The sequence below is a fragment of the Malaclemys terrapin genome, chromosome 7 (genome assembly GCF_027887155.1).
Source record: "Malaclemys terrapin pileata isolate rMalTer1 chromosome 7, rMalTer1.hap1, whole genome shotgun sequence".
In the NCBI taxonomy this organism is placed as follows: domain Eukaryota; kingdom Metazoa; phylum Chordata; order Testudines; family Emydidae; genus Malaclemys; species Malaclemys terrapin.
The window spans coordinates 12,462,297-12,480,511 of record NC_071511.1 but is presented as its reverse complement, the minus strand read 5'-3'; the positions used below and the strand labels follow the sequence as shown (position 1 = coordinate 12,480,511).

Here is an 18,215-nt window from a genome sequence, read left to right as displayed (position 1 = left end):
CAGATTTTCAAGTGTGGAAGAATCCTGAATGCATCAGTTAAGGTCTTTAGCCCAGGTGATATACCTCAATGAGGTCAATTTTCAAAGATAACTGTGTGAAGAACCATCTGAAGGATTTTTCCCTTCATTCCGTAATACATTTTCTATTACAGTTATTATAACCTTTATGCAGGGTATGAAGCTCAATTTGTCCTATATCAGTTGACGTGGGGAGGGTGTTAATAAATGAGCCATTTTTCACCAAGACCAAAGCTACTCACTTTCTTAGGCAAGTGGTTTACTTTCTTAAGCGTGTAGAAAAGGACATATCAATATTTCATACCCACAAATATGGTTACATGAATCATGCCCTGATTCCGGGGTTCTCAATTTTTTTCTTTCTGAGGCCCCCTCAACATGCTATTATGGCATGGCCCACCTGTGCCACAATAACTGGTTTTCTGTATATAAAAGCCAGGGCCAGCGTTAGTGGGTAGCAAGCAAGGTAACTGCCTGGGGCCCCATGCCACAGGGGACCTCATGAAGCTAAGTTGCTCTAGCTTTGGCTTCAGTCCCAGCCCCAGGTGGCTGGGCTCAGGGCCCTGGACTTTAGCCCCATGCAGTGAGGCTTCAGCTTTCTGCCCTCGGCCCCAATGAGTCTGATGCTGGCTCTGCTTAGAGGCCCCCCTGAAACCTGCTTGTGGCCCCCCAGGGAGCACTGGTTGAGAACCACTGCCCTGATTTAGAAAGAACACTAACTTTTAAGATGGCAACTGCAAATGTTTATTAACTAGCTTTTGAAAGAGATTAGCTCTGAATAAAAGGAAAACTGTTACAATCACACTTTCTCTTAGTTATAATGCATCAAAAGCCCTGTTATAATTCTACTAAACTACTATGAACAGAAATGGGGAAAAAAAACTGAAGAGTTTGTCTGAACATATATATCCCTATGTGGCATAGTTTTATAGCATATATTAACACGGGTTCATGCTGTGGTCACACAGTGCAAAGGGGTCACTTATCAGATTGTGCACTGAAAACAATATAAACACAATTTGGGGAATCAACACATAAAAGAGAGAGGGGAGCAATGAAAAATGTAAAATGAGAGAAAAAAGAAAAGTGGAGCATTCCCTGAACACATGTTTCTGACATCCTAAACCAAGTTCATGGTTGGACCCAGGTATACGACTGGGTACATGGACAATAAAGTTAGGTAACATTGAAAAAGCTATAATATCAAAAAATACAGTTAAGGTTACACTCAGAATTCTTTCCCAATGTCACCTGCTCAAACTTTGTAAATATGTCTCTTGTTCAGATGAAGCATTCTAGAGTGGGCTTCAGTTTCAGAAAAATCCATTCATACATTTTTGAGTTACATCAGGAGGAATAGAATATATTTTCCAATCATAAAAAGACTGAAAAAATAAATTTCATGTTCTTTATTCTTGCTTAACTAAATTATGGCCAGCCTTTACATACTGACCTTTCCAGGTGGCTAGTCCTGAAGGAGGACTAATTTGCAGGCTAATTTACAAAGAAAGGAAATGTACTTCACTGTTCACACCTATTTTTTTTTTTATAATGATCTGAATCAAGACACAGAATTGGAACATACCTAATCTTTGTGGAAGTCCAGATTCGGATAACATTTGAAATGAGCTCTGCAGCTTGGTCCTAGATCTACTATGGTTATTTTGGACTTATAACGTAAAGGGGTAGCTTTTATTTAGCATGTGACTTGACATTTACTGGCTGGAAAGAACATCAAAGGTTTGTCAATGGGTTGACTCAAATGATGAACACTTGTTTCTTTTTAAAAAGACAAAGTGCATTTTACCAGGATATGTAGTATTTTGCAGTTCATTAAAGTAGGGAAAGTGAGCTTCAAAACATTCAAATAAGAATAGAGTTCTCAGCCCTCATTCTCTGTGTGTTATTGTTTGCATTAGCGAAGGCTGGGGAGTTGAATAAAGAAAATCCCATAAATGGCATTTCAAAAGAAAGTTAAGGGGTGAATCATCAGCATGATACGTGAGGATTTTGCCACATGGCTTCCAGGTGAATAGGAGTTGTACAATTAAGTCTCCACATACTGAAAAATTAAGCCCAATTTCTTCTTTTTTATGTTATTTAATTAGTCACAATATAAACCTCAACAAAAATATACATTTAAATTCAAAGCTAAGACAGAAATATATCTTTTGGCAGCATGGATGTTTTGCTCGGTAGCATATCTAGCTATATTAAGGATTCCTAGGTGCTTAAATCCTATGATAATGGGGTATCCTAGAGAAGCCGAGGACAGAAATAATTCTTTGGCTTCAGCACCTTCTTTCATTAAACTACAGTTGTTGGCAATGCCATCACTAAGGACATACTTTTGACTCTTTCCCCTTTCAGCACGTCCCAGGAGTCCTTTGTTAAATCCTAAAGCCACCACTTCAGATCCAGTCTTCTTGGATGTTTGGAATAATGTATATGCCACTCACATGTCTACATGGCAACGCTTAGCAGAGTTAAAAGGAGAGAACTGTAGACTTTCATTCAAGAATTACACTAAATCATGATAGGGTTCAGTCAATCAGACTGCAAAATTTGTTTTTCAGGGAAAACCCCCATCCCTTGACAAATTAGAAGCCATAATAGGATGGAAGTCCTGACTTGGTCATTTAGCCTCACAAAGGTACCTGTGCCTTGTTTGGTTAAAAAAAACTTATGAACTAGATTTTGGCAGCATGAAACTTTTTATTCTGAAATGATAAATCTTTCAGACTCTGAATGTCAATGCTTCCCAATCATTTTAAAATTATATGCTATTTATGCAAGAAGTTTTATACATGGAGAGCGCGAGAGAGTGCGAGAGCAAGCTCACTACTATACTACAAGTATAGAATACGTCAAAGGCAAATTGTTTCAATGAACTTAGAACCATGTATTTAGTATGCTCCTGAAATAAATATTAGCTAAATAGATGCAAGACACAAATCTTTATTTAAAAAGAAGTTTGCTAACCAGTGAATTCAGCTCCTTCATCAACTCCTGCCGCAATCTGCAGTTTTAAATCTGGATCAGTCTTCCCACTTTACTGCATCTGGAGACAAACACACAGTTGTAATTTAAATAATAAAAAAGGACTTCAAAAACAAGCAATCCCACAAATAGGAATATATCAGTCTTTGTCTCTATGTAGACACAACTTTTATAGTGATAGAACTTCTCTTTGTTCTTGATCTGTTTCATCAGATCACTGAGTTTGTCTCTGATCTCATCCTCTTTTCTCCTACATTTAACTAGAAAGGAAGGCTGATTTTCCATGTTACAATAAGAGCGGTAACATGGTCCAGTGGATAGGGAACTGGAGGGGGAGTCAGGAGATCTGGATTCCAGTCTTGGCTCTAACACCGACCTGCTCTGTGACCTTTGGGCAAGTCACTTTTTTTGTGCATTGGTTTCCCTTATTCACTCTTAACCTTCACTGTCTACTTAGATTGCAAGCTCTTTGGAGCAGAGATGGCACAATGGAGTCTCAGCTTTAATTTCATAGATGTTTTTGCAATATAAACAACAAATCATACTAAAATGCAATAATACAATTTGAAGCTTTGAATCAATTATGCATCCGAAGAAGTGGGCTGTAGTCCACAAAAGCTTATGCTCTAATAAATTTGTTAGTCTCTAAGGTGCCACAAGTACTCCTGTTCTTTTTGCGGATACAGACTAACACGGCTGCTACTCTGAAACCTTTGAATCAAAATGTTACTTTTGTTTTAATTCCACCCCATCACAACAAGTAGCCTGAACAATATTACAGAACATGAAGTTTGATTCCAAGAAGCTTAGCAGGTAGAGTTCGAAAAGACCTGTTGGCAAAAAATAGTTTCTACTATTCATCCAAGACTGCTTCAAAAACATTTTTTCCACCATCCTCTCGAGTCATCACACTCAGTGCCACTAGAAATCCAAACTGTGAGGCATCTATCTATACCCAATTTGTTACAGTTATTCTAAATCGAAAACCTTTCTCAATCTTTCTGATATTGCTAGAAAGGTGTATTTTTAGGGAGGATTCACGTCAATCGCGCCAGCGTAGAAATTCCTTTTTTCATGCTCCTATCTTTCAATCTACATAATAACTTTTTAAGATATCTAGACTTCAAAAGGGTCAACAAGAATGTTTTGGAAGACCTGTGATCTTCTGACTATGATAAGGTGTCAAAAATATATTGTTCCTGTCTTTCCTACTTCAGTTCAGCAATCTGGAGCAGGCTTGAAAGGTGTTCCATTTAAAATAATAGATAAAAGGTGCTATAGAAGAAGTATACGATCAAGAAAAAAATAAGGGAATATTTCTTAACTATTTTCTTCCATCGTGTTCTCTCTATTTCAAACACATCTTTAGTGATCAACCTGTTTGTATCTCATATACACACATACTATACACATATGTGATATTTCTTCGCTATTGTGCCTATCCTTTAGCATTTATACTACTGGGTTCTTTTTGAAGAGCTATTTCACACATTGGGCCACGTTAACAGGTGCAACCACAGCTTTGCACCCTCAGGCTTCTCTGACGTGTGCTGGATCCTGGAAACGGGGAGAGTAAGGTGACTTAAAACCACCTCTCCCAAGTCCCATATTTTAATCAGGGAGAACAACCACAATATACGTTTCAGGCATTATTTCCATATACCAGTAAAGAGCAAACGAAGGACATCAGCCCATTTTTTTTCCCCTATGCAAGTCACCTTTACAAGTGATTTACTATCAAGAATCTTTGCATGAGTGACAAGATAGTCAGTGAAATATTTTTAGGGAAAAAAAGTGATAAAGGGAAATTCAGCTAACCTTTTTTTCCTTCCTTGACACTACTCGATAATCTCTTTATCTGGTCTTATTCCAATAGAGTTAGAGGCAGACTGTTATTTCCCCACAGACAAATCCCACCCCCCAGTCTCCAGCACACACGCACGTTAGTACTTCAAACTGACGGCTACGTTTTTAAATAATGGTTAGCTCCTTTGAGATGCATGGCCAAATTCTGTGTACACATACACTTCAGTGAGGCATATCTAGCTAGCGGGACTCATTTGGTGCATTGAGCATCTTTTTTACCTTACTTGTAATTCACACAGGAAAGTAACTGAAATGCTTGATAGGAGACCATAATTTAAAAAAAAAAAAAAAAGGGCATTTTCACAAATCCTCCGCTTCCTTTCTAATTATGTGAGGTACACCTGGGCCTATCAATCAACCTTTAACTCAGAGACATCCATGACAAGATTATAGAGAGGCAGACAGAAAAGGACCAGAGAACTCATCAAGGAACTCTGTTGGAATATTCACTTTTGCTGAAGGAAGGCCTTAACCTTCTTTTCTCCAGCAAATTCACTTAACGGGTAATAGAAATGAAGGAAAGGATGTTGTTAGAGAGATAATGAGGGCTGCCAAGGAAGGTTTAGGAAAATGACTACCCACTTTGCAACAAATTTATACCAACAGAGGATTCCACCAGAGGTACAGGTGAAAGGCCATCATTCCCCTTTAGAAACTCACTCCTAGCACCCTGCTTTCCACTTCAAACCATCTTCTCCTGCTTATTGAAAACCATAAACTGTATCATTTCATACCAATAGAGGATGTGGCCCCCTGTATACGGAATGATATGACACAATTAAAATGTAAAAAACAAAGTGGCAACAAACCACATACCAGACATAGCCAAACCAAGCTCTATGCTTTTAAAATAGGTTCTTCCCTCCTTAGCAATTCTCTGCAGATTATGAGTTGCCTCATCTCCATCGTAGTCACCACTGCAGGGCTTGGATCGATGCTGCTTTGTACCCCGTGTAGTACCCCATGTAATTCAGTAGCATTTTACCACTCTCTATAGGTTTAAATGGCCATCCCAGGGGCAGGGCAATCTAGTGTTAGGTCCCTACTCTTTTGTGTTGTGTAAGCTCCAGGTGTGGAAAAGCCTGATTCACATACTTAGTTCTGTTGGAGCCATGTTGTCCGTTGACTCCCCCATTATGCCTTTCATGCCTCCTACTGGGGATGTGGATGGAAGAGACAATGGGTAAATTAATGCACAGAGGGTCGGCATTAACCATTCTGCTACATCCTGCAGAATTTGAGGGGAAGGAGTGCTGAAGAAAGCAGATAGGCCGCTAGTCTACCTACTCCTACACAACAGAGCTCAGTATGGAGGAGCTTCCATGGAGTGGGGGAAGGTAGACAACGAAGCTGCAGAGGTAGATATTCTCCTTTTTCAGCATCACCTCAGTCTACTTTAGGGCTCTGCTAGGTTTTTGTTTCCTCTGATCCCTTAAATGAGGACAGCACGTCCTATGACTCACGGAAAAAAATAAAATAAAGTGAAGTTGTCAATTGCGAGCTTCCTTACATATCAGTGCAAGGGAGTAAAGGGATGTAGTGAGCCTCCTCACTTCTTTGCTTGGGCTACCTGCATTGCTAATCTGCTCGCAGTGGGGAGAACAAGAGCCAATATTTACTATCCCATTAAGTGAGTGGAGCCTTGGCTTTGTGCCCCCAATATGCTGTCTAGTCCAGCAGAGTCAATACAGAGAAGGTCATAAATTATAACTAGCTTAGGATTGGTGAAGCCATTCACACCTGTGCAAAATGCGTGTAAAATTATAAGAATGGCACCAATATGCACCCTCTTTTCTTAGGCATAAGTGACTATTCAAGATCAAAGGCAGTGGAGAATCAGAGTATAGGAGTCTAAAGTAACTCTGGATAATAGTATAGTTATTATGCTTTATCACCATCAATGATGCTCTTAAAAGAGGATAATCATTATCATAAATATAAAATTAGGTTCAAATATATGACAATAAATGAGGAAAATATATCCATTACTTTATTGCATTAGATCTTCAAGTATTATGCTAAATGGCTTTTGCTTAATGTTCTGATTCTTTTTAATTTGTGTAAGGTACCCATATGCAGAGGCCAGAGACACCACTAGAAATCAGTCAGTGCTTCTCTATTGTTACAGTACACTGAGTTTACTTTCAGAACGTAGGGAAATGAATGTGACTTTGGACCTGATCCTGCATTCCCTGTGCCTCCAAAAACCTCACACATATAGCAATGGGATATTTAGAGGCACAAGGAATGCAAGATTAAGAATCGATTCTGTAAAGATAAATGTATTATTTATGATGTTACTTAGTCGTGCCTATGGGCCAAATTGAGATTAGATCCCCATTGTGCTAGCCTTTGTACAAACACAGAATGAGATAAACATATTTAGAGCCGAACGTTAAAAAGGGACATGATTGTCCATTGATGTAAACCAGCGTAGCTCCATTGATTTCAAAAGAGCGTCTCCAATTTACACCACCTAAGAATTTGGCCCAAAGTTTTTTACAAGAGTGTCCATTTTAAGACATCCTCAGATTTCAAGCATTCCTACTTCACACGCTACCTCTCGCCCACCTCAACCTCTCTGTGAATCTACAATACCCACCTGGGGAAGCGAGGAAACGGATTGACAGAACAAGACGCGTACCCAGAAATCACCTACTACAGGACAGGCCCAACAAGGACAATAACAGAACACCACTGGCCATCACATACAGCCCCCAGCTAAAACCTCTCCAGCGCATTATCCATGATCTACAACCTATCCTGGAAAATGATCTCTCACTCTCACAGACCTTGGGAGGCAGGCCAGTCCTCGCTTACAGACAACCCCCCAACTTGAAGCAAATACTCACCAGCAACTACACACCACACCACAGAAACACCAACCCAGGAACCAATCCCTGTAGCAAACCTTGTTGCCTACTCTGTCCCCATATCTACTCTGGCGACACCATCAGAGGACCCAACCACATCAGCCACACCATCAAGGGCTCATTCACCTGCACATCCACTAATGTTATATATGCAATCATGTGCCAGCAATGCCCCTCTGCCATGTACATTGGCCAAACTGGACAGTCTCTCCGCAAAAGAATAAATGAACACTAATCGGACATCAAGAATAGTAACATACATAAGCCAGTAAGTGAACACTTCAATCTCCCTGGTCATTCTATTACAGATTTAAAAGTCACTATCATTGAACAAAAAAACGTCAGAAACAGACTTCAAAGAGAAACAGCAGAACTAAAATTCATTTGCAAATTTAACACCATTAATCTGGGCTTGAATAGGGACTGGGAGTGGCTGGCTCATTACAGAAGCAGCTTTTCCTCTCCTGGAATTGACACCTCCTCATCTATTATTGGGAGTGGACTACATCCACCCTGATTGAATTGGCCCTGTTAACACTGGTTCTCCACTTGCGAAGTAACTCCCTGCTCTCCATGTGTCAGTATATAATGCCTGCATGTGTAACTTTCACGCTATGCATCTGAAGAAGTGAAAGCTTATGCCCAAATAAATCTGTTAGTCTTTAAGGTGACACCAGACTCCTTGTTGTTTCTGTGAATCTAGTAGCAGTTGGTGGAATATGGGACTGTGCATTATACTGTTTCATTGGGAAGATGAGTTGAATTCCTGGAAATATTGCAAGGAATGTACCCGTCTACAACAATGCACCTGTCTGCAGCACAGACTGAATTATGCTTTCCTGTGTCTCTTTTGTCATCTGAATGTGGAAATATTATTCTGTGATCTATTTCTGAGACTCTTCAGTGTGGAATGATGCTTTCCATAGAAAAGCACTATTATTCCTGGAGGCGTGGGTTACCCAGCAGGCATAGGCAGGCTGCTGTTTTCCCTTTCTCGGGGAAATGCATAAATATCTAAAAAAAGCTGCTTGCGTTTAAAAGTCAAGTGCCTATTTTACAGAGGGCTAAAGGAGATGATTTGTGAGAGACGTGGGCTATGGGCTTATGGTTTCTTAAATGGGGAAAGGACGGTTATTATTATAAGTGTTCATTGTGTGTATCAGTAGCCATGTGGCTGATTCAGAGCAGCAATGAGGTCACAGCTGCAAAGTCCAAGTAATTGCATTTAGTGTGGTATTAGAAAGGGCAGTATTACTGGAACAACGTATTTCTTGATGGAAACGAATGTCTGCTGTACTGTGCTAAAAACTTGTCTTGGTGTTTGAACCCCGGTTGCTAAAGAGGAGGGGAAGAAAGGCTTACATTTTCACCATATCTATTGTTCAAGGTTTGCTGTGGCTAGAATATATATTTTAAGTGGTGAAATGTACCTCTCTCTTAGATCTGCAGGGATTAAATAAAAACAGGAAATGTGTGTGTGTGTGTGTGTGTTACACTAACTAGATTCACACGCTACTTTTGCTCCCTGCTTTGCAATTGCATCTTTTCATTAATTCTTACTACTGCTACTAGAATTGTTTCATGTCTTCCAATTTCCCAAAGGGTTAAAGGGGTTAGATTTGTTTCCAAGTGGGGAGACTGAGCATTTGAGGATTTTACTCATTTCAGCTGCTCACTCACTGAGGCTAGGTCTACACTACCCGCCTGAATCGGCGGGTAGAAATCGACCTCTCGGGGATCGACGCTCTTACTCCACCAGCGGAGGTGGGAGTAGAGCGCCGTCGACAGGAAGCCGCAGAAGTCGATTTTGCCGCCGTCCTCACAGCGGGGTAAGTCGGCTGCGATACGTCGAATTCAGCTACGCTATTCGCGTAGCTGAATTTGCGTATCTTAAATCGACTCCCGCCTGTAGTGTAGATGTACCCTGAGTGTGAGTCTCTGTTCCAGCTGAGTTAAGCTTGGTGCAGAAATTGAAAGAGGAGGGGGACAAAGGTGGCTTGAAGCCATCTTTGTATTTCCCCTATTCTTGGGGGGACTAAGGGTTTGACTGACCTCTGGTGTAAGTTGGAGAAGCCCAATTGCTGCAACTTAAATCTAGCCACCTGTGGTCTCAAGGGGCAATTCCAGCAGCCAGGAATAATGGGAGTGCAACTCTGCTCTGGCCATACTCCCTTTCCCTACGGCACATTACAGATGGCAATAGAGCCGTGTTACTGGATCTCTGCCACCTTGAGCCACTTCAAATGGTGTTTTATTGTACCACAGATAAGTATAGACTCATGTAAGATACATTATGCTAACTGGAATCTGAACATTTAAATGTTGCTTGTATTTGGTCTGCTGTGGAACTTTATGTCATTGCATTCCCATAGTCTTACTCATGGCTGTGAGATCCTCCATAAAAAGCTAACGTTCCAGGGCAAAGCCTCATGTTCTGAGTTATATTGTTCTTGACAGCCCCAACACTGCTCTGGGGGTGGGGCAGAATGGCATCATCCCCGAAGGAGCACCAGGAGCAGATAATCTCCTCAAATGCCTGACCACACATATGGAGCATCATGCCCCTGCATGCCCTTCCTGTTCTGCCAGCTATTGAGCAAACAAGGCGGGGACCTAGCCCTACTTTCTTCCTGGCCCTCTGGGGCAATGGATGCTACCAGGAGTTCGTGGAGGGAGTAGTCCTTCTGTCCCTCTCAGCTTTGCACACAGGAGACCAGGCACAAAATTGCTTCACAAAATTGCTTTGTATTAGGCTTTGGCACTGAAGGGTTAACAAAGCGTGAAGATGTGAAGGGGGGAGGTAGCCAAAGGTAAGATCAACCTGTTGCTTAGGCTGCAGTAAACCACTCCTATAACCAACTCACTCATGCAGCCATGTACATCTGGCGCCTCACACCAGACACTCCGAGACCAGAGGATGTCCTACAGGGCAGACCATAGAAACTTTTGCCACTGCTCTACGTGTAACAGGGGAGCGAAGAATCAAATCCTGCAGTCCTTATTTGGCCTTTACTGTAGTAAGAGTTATGGAGGAATAGTAAGGAATGAGCCTGACACCTGCATATTAATAAATATAGACGTTTTTGGGGGGTGAGGGGATAGTCATAGAAGGAAACTATTTTTGAACCAACTTAGTAAACAGTGCAGCATCACGTGAATAAACCATGGTTCTTTCAAAAAGTCACTGTCCTTGAAATGACAAAGCATTTTAGTGGTGTTTTGGATTCCATGTAAGAGGGAAATGAACTGGAGAGCAATTTGTGATTAAGTCTCCAGTTTAATTCGAAGGCCATAAAATTAATACGTGGAGAGGGAAAAAAAAAAGAAAAGATGCTCTAACTCTTAAAAGAAAAACATGAAACCAAAGTTTTAGAAATTATCATCAGCCACTTATATAATGAACGCAAGACATGCCATAACTGCAATGGTGACATAGGTGGCAATCCAAAAGTAAAGATTTTCACATTTTTAATTATGTTGATTACTTAATCTTTAAGAAGTGGAGTAGAACTAACTTTACAACAATGGAAAATGAACACATACATTTTAATTGACATGCAATGTAAAACTATTGATGGATTATGGTTCATAATTGCAAATCCACTGCCAAAATGCATTTGAGTTTTACCCTTTATACATTTGTTGTTCTATTTTTATACAAAGTCATGAATATTGAAAAAATATACTTCATAATAAAAAAAGTTATTTTTAAGGGTCTCAACTTCAATGTAGGATTTGGCTATTCATGTCAATATAAACAGAATGTGGTGCAAAAAAAAAAATCTGTAGATTTGCTTTCAGTTGAACTCTTAATTTTGGACTCTTTCATTTTCCATTACAAACTGTAACAGAACAAATCAGACAAGAAGTTCTCTCAAAGTCACAGATTTAACTTAGACATAATAGTCTTATAAAATGTACATGTTGTATGCATATTGCTGTATACAAGTGCTGTGATGTTTCTGTAAAATGTTTTGAGAAAAAGGTTTAAAATAGTGACATGAAACACTGCTTGGTAATCTATTAGCATTGACTGGAGTCAGAAAATGAAGTCTTTGGATCAAAATCATATAGCAAGTGCACATGAATCCGGGGCACATTAAGGGATAGGGTTGACTATTCCATATTGTTGTTGAAAGCTCCTTCGTAAATAAGGAACCCTTTGGTAGGATTCTATCTAAGACCCATTTCTTTTTAATTTACTGCTGGGGTGAAATATTCTCTTCTGCATCACTCCAGAAGAGCTAGTTGGGAACTTTCTGTTGCAATGGTTTTTCCAACAGAAATTGTAGATTCTGCAAAATTGAAATATTCTATGGGAAAATTTCTATTCTGCTGAAATGTTTCAGTTGTCATCTAAAAACAAAAAGATGGTGTTTTCGATCAGTCCAGCATCAATCTGTCTTCCTGAGCAGCCACAGTAACTCATAAGCCCAATCTCCTCTACAGACCAGACTGTGATGCACATCAGACTCCCCTCTGTTTCAACTAGTTTGGTGAATCCCAGAACTCCCGTGGGAGATGTTTTCTGACCAGGAAGCTCTGACCACAGAGGACAATGGTGGCATTGGATACCCAAACTACGTCTTTCACGAGGCACCCTACAGCTCAGATGGATGCAATTCAATGTTAAATGAAGCCTAAATAAAACATTTCAATTTGTTTCAACAAGCTGAAGTGAAATGTTTCAATTCAGGAATATTGACAACTATTTCACACCTATTATATAGTAGCATTGAAGCACCTTCCCGTCTTCCATTTACAGTATTTATCAAACTGCCGCCGAAGTGGCGCCAATCACGGCTTTTTTTTTTTTTTTTTTTGCTGCTTGGGATGGCAAAAAAACTGGAGCCAGCCCTGATTATGGGAACAAGTAAATAGCTTTTCCTTATTCACTTTCTCCACACCACTCATGATTTTATATACCTCTAACATGTCCCTCCTTAGTCTCCTCTTTTCCAAGCTGAAAAGTCCTAGCCTCTTTAATCTCTCCTTATATGGGACCCGTTCCAAACCCCTAATCATTTTAGTTGCCCTTCTCTGAACCTTTTCTAATGCCAATATATCTTTTTTGAGATGAGGACACATCTGTACCCAGTATTCAAGATGTGGGCGTGCCATGGATTTATATAAGGGCAATAAGATATTCCTCCGTCTTATTCTCTATCCCTTTTTTAATGATTCCTAACATCCTGTTTGCTCTTTTGACTGCCGCTGCACAGTGCATGGACGTCTTCAGAGAACTATCCACGATGACTCCACGATCTGTTTCTTGCAATACATAGTTCAATTTACCAATTTCTGTGGCTCTGTGATTTATAGTACCAATAAAATAAGGCAGGGCAGAACGATATTTTGTCAATCCAGTGCACTGGACCAGATTCTGGCTGATAAAATAAGACCAATAATCAGAAATAAGGCTGTACTGACACATACCAGAAGTAAATCAAGTGCAATATTTATATAAGCATGTGGTCACTTAGGCTTCTTACTTGCTAGGTACATGTGTATCCCCCCACACGTAAATTAGGTTTGGGCAAATAAATTCATGCCCTATATGTAGGGATATTTAATGATCATTGTAAGTGTTCAGCAATTAAACTCAATTTATGATACATGTACATATATTGACTTTAAATTTCAGTGAACACCAAGATTTATGGTCTCTTGAGGAAAATTCTGACTGGTAGGAATCACCTCTCTCAATATTTACCTCCTGGGTCAATAAATCCTGATAGTCAATAAAAATCAGTAAACTCAATTGACAGCACTAGGGTGGGCTGCGAACACCTTAGGGTAGGATTTGGCACACTTAGTATATGCTTATTAGTTAGAATGATTTTGCATTTAGAGTCCCTGTGGTATAGGGCACACTTCCGTTTGCTTTTTATAACATATCAACCATAAGTCATTTCTACTGTTATTGCTTTGCTACTACCTTTCCTTGAACTCCTTTGGAACATAAAGTACATGCAAATTGAATGGTATGCATTTTCTTTTATATATCAAAAAGAGGATTCCCTCTGGGCTGGTAATATAGAGTCACATAACGCTGTATGCTACAACTCTATATTAGATGCTGGAGCACAATTTTTTCCACAGTGCCTATGTATTTATATTCAAAATTTGGGGATTTAAGGGAAGAACATTTTAATACAATTCACTCTTGTATTTTGAGGATTACAACAATCCTCTAAATATGTAATTGTGAGTAGATATTCTGGGCCAGATCCTTAGCTGGCATAAATCAGCATAACTCCCTTGGACTTCAGTGGAGCTATACCAATTTACACTAGCTGAGGCCCTGGAGCTAGGTCTACACTACAGGGGCGGTCGACCTAAGATACGCAACTTCAGCTACGTGAATAGTGTAGCTGAAGTGGCGTATTTTAGGTCGACTTACCTGGCTGTGAGGACGTCGGCGAGTCGACCGCTGCCGTGCCGCCATCAACTCCGCTTCCACCTCTTGCCGTGGTGGATTTCCGGAGTCGACGGAAGAGCCATCGGGGATCGATTTTATCGCGTCTTCACTAGACGCGATAAGTCGATCCCCAATAGATCGATTGCTACCCGCCGATTCAGCGGGTAGTGAAGACATGCCCTGGGTCTCTAACTTTTGCCATTTCTTTAAAAACAACAACTAAGCAGAACTGTATGAGTTTGAGCTGGCCTTTTCCACGTCTCCAACATAAACATAATTCAAATGACAGCTATTTCACACCTATTATATAGTAGCATTGAAGCACCTTCCCGTCTTCCATTTACAGTATTTATCAAACTGTAATCTTACAAGAATATCTAAAAGGTTATTCAGATATTTATTATCCAAGTTGTACAACTAACTTGCTTTCACTGTGTCAGCACCCCTTTCATGTTCACTTGAGTGGTGTTTCTAGTGAAGGAACAATTTGTGCTAGTTCAAGGACTCAAGCAAAATGAATTGTAAGACTGAATTTTGAATATTTACTAAAAGTGAATTTCAAATGGTATCACTGACCACTGCAAATTTTCAATGCTGAACTGAAAATTCACACTGGGATATACAATTGTAACTTAATGTTGTTGGTGGTCAGTTACACAAACGACTGCCCTGCACCTTTTGGCGGGAGTGTGTGCGCGCTTGGTTGGATGGCCAAGTTAAGGGAACAGTGCTTTATGGCTGGGGGGTGGGGGAGAGAAAGAGGAAAAACTGTTGCAAAAAGGGACAGCATGGTTGCTGACTTATCCTGTGGGAATGCAGGGTTTAAAAGAGGCAGCTGTGCACCTAAAGCCTTCCTTTTTACATGGACCAAGGCTAAAGCAGAACCCACCCTCCTTCCCTTTTAGGTAGTAAAATGTCAGGTTTTACCAACACCTGCTGTGGGTATTACACTAGCTGCCCCCAATTTTTAGAGGGGCTGGGAAAGCATTTTTCCCTTACCACAATATTGGTTTGGGTGCAGTTGGGGCTTGTTCACCTTCCCCACACCAGGTTTCAGGAAGGGCTCTGTTCGAGCATGGCATGACAGGTGGTAGGCCATATGTCGCAACTCATTTAAGTATAGGGCGGATGTCCAGTGCAGGCACTCCATAGGAAAGGTATACAGTGAACAGATAAATGGCTTGTAAAAGGACTTAAAAAGAGGTGTTCATTAAAGGAACGAACAGGGGGGTAGTTGGGGACTCCTATGATTGGTACGGCAGGGAGTCAACTCCCCCATTCTTATAGCCCACATTAACCCTCCTATGGGCGGGGGGGGGGGGGGGGACGGTACGTCCCAGCAATGGATTTGTTGGAGGGACCTGGAAAAAGTTCCCCAGGTAATTACAGAATAAACATGGGGTTACCTTCACTGCACACTTATCTGCCAGGTAGTCCCAGATATCTAATAATAAAGTTCTTTCGGCATAGCCAGACAATAATTGATCAGGCCAAAGAAACTGTAACATGTAAGTTAGGTAGTGAGTCTGAATTTTAGAACATTTCCAAAACACTGCTGGCAAGGGATTTATAGACTAAAAATACCCTATGAGGACGATTACAGATAACTCAGAAGAATAAGGAAATTTGAGATTGTGCATGAACAAATTAAAAACAATCTGCAAAGAGAAAAAAGGTGAAATACATTGAATAAATTGTATGTTATGAATCATTTGCCCAGCTCCAAGCATGATGTGGTAATCAGATCCCTTCTTATTTAAAACAAGATATGCTCATGGAGAGTTTTACTACCACAAAATGTGATACTTGGTAAAGATGGACCCTTCAGCTTTGTAATTTTTTAACACCTGGGGGAGAGAATAGTATGAAAATCATTTGAAAATCCTCGAAACAGCAATCCAGTGAGTGGCATTATATTTCTCTGTATCACTGCAAGCATAATATTTACTCTTTATATTTCAGCATAGGGGTGAATACATGTTTTATATATAGGCCCCAATGAAGCAAAGCATTTAAGCACATGCTTAACTTTAAATATGGGATTATTCATATGCTTAAAATTCAATGCATTGTTCAATATTATCTTGGATTGGGGCTTTATAGATTTAAAAAAACCTATATCTTTCTACTGGTATAATCATTCCATAGGATTACAAGCAGATAAAATGTCTGCCCAGAATAAACAGTTTGGTCAAAAATCTCTCACCTCAATGGCGGAAAGACTAATGATTCAGATTGCTTTCCAAAGAACTAGTGCTAATGTGCTTTCCAATCACCTGTCCTGATCAGAAGGCATTCAGTTGTAAGGAACAAATTTGGAAGTAATTATTTTGAGTTTGTATAATGTCTTCAAAGGCAATTAAAAACCCCATACATTTTTGAGGGGCACTCAACTGCAGGTATAGAATAACACAGCCTGTGGGAATGCCAGTTAGAGCCAATTAAAACCCGATCAACCTTCCATGACACAGACATGCCTATTTGAACTTTGACTCTCTTTGCAAGATGTAGACATTTTGCTTCTTTGCAGAAACCCAATTTGGGAAGTGCAATGGATCTGCCCATTGTGATCATAATACAGATTGAACGATCAAAATGGAAGATGCCCAAATTGATTCTCGTAACTGGATTCCACTGTATCAAAGAGTCATTGCTGCAAGAATAAAACCTCAGCTCTTTAGTCACAGATATGCATCTTCACCTCAGTATAAAAGCAGAAAGTGAGAGAGAAAGAATGGTGCACATGCATATTTAACATAAACTTCAAAAGCAAGAGGTTCATTAGGATAACATAATAAAAAGCAAGCTGTTCCTGAACGAATGGCTACAGTTTAATAAAACATGACTTCATTTTTAAAAAAAAATTACGTTGCAGACGCATTTGGACTGACATAGGGAATATAGCAAATGATGATAAAAATCAATTACTCAACAGATATGTATAGATACTGAATAATGCATTCATTATTATTCATTCTCATTACAATTCCCTCACATAACAAAGAAACTATGGAGGATGAGTGACAGCTTTAAGAATATATTTTCCAAATAGATGAATCTGGAGTCCTGAGCTATTTTAAAAAAACTGGGGTCCTGTCAATATTGTGTTATTGGGAATTTAAACGATCTTAATTGTTTTGTTGTTATTTTTAACTAAATAAACAGATCCACTAAGTTATTTATCTGAATAGTCCCTCTCCCCCCTCCCCATCTGAAACAACCCAAAATTTCAGAATGTGCAGGTTTCATTTCAGGTCAGTTTTACTGTGCTATAAAAATGTCTGCAAATCAAGAAAGGTACAATCAACAAATATCTTCTTAGACCATGAAATAGGCTATCCTCTTTTAATGATTCAAATAGAGATGTCAACAGAATGGGAGAATTGGTAATAAATATAAATAGAAGGGCTGAGAAAGACATCCAGTTGAATAGTTTGCTAACTGCTACCTATAGCATTTTGGCCATATATAAGGCATTTCAGACAAGTTAGGCGGGCCAAATAGGCATGCTTAATTTTTGTGTACAATTAATCGGATTATACACATTACAAATCTGCACTCCTAGTCACAGCAATTGTGCATGGGTTTTGCCCACACATACATTTAAGAACCTAAAATGTGTGGAAAAAAATCAGACTCAAATCCTCAACTAGTATAAATCAATATAGCTCCATTCCAGTCAAGGAAGCTCTGCCAATTTACTCCAGCTGAGGATCTGACCCTAAATCTTTACTCTGCCCAATTTTTCCGCTAATATAGTCCATTTCCAACATCCATAAAATAAGAAAACCCTTTCTCTCTTCATGGAGCAGTAACTAATATCACCTACTCTAAGATGTCAGAGAAAGAGACTGGAGTTTTCACTGTCTGTATGTCTCAGTTACAGTGTTTTTTTGACGGCTTTCCCTACACTTACACTTTTACTACTGTGTTCTGTGTAGGCAGTGCTAGGAGACTCTGGTATCAGTAGCAGATCTGGGAGGGAGTTCTCTTTTTCAATTCGGCCTTCCAGCAGAATCAATAAACTCTTTGAGGAA

At 39.8% G+C, this 18,215-nt stretch overlaps 1 protein-coding gene across 6 annotated transcripts in view; it reads right to left on the bottom strand.

Annotated features, from left to right (window-relative positions):
• CHL1 (cell adhesion molecule L1 like) overlaps positions 1-18,215 on the bottom strand; it is a 194,347-nt gene that overhangs the window by 139,155 nt on the left and 36,977 nt on the right. For 5 of the 6 annotated variants that reach the window (XM_054035093.1, XM_054035092.1, XM_054035097.1 and 2 more), the window contains exon 2: positions 3,001-3,079. The exons of the other annotated variant lie outside the window; for it this stretch is intronic. The gene's annotated coding sequence lies outside the window, so the exon portion shown is untranslated. The remainder of the gene's footprint in view (positions 1-3,000; positions 3,080-18,215) is intronic. 6 annotated transcript variants of the gene reach the window in all.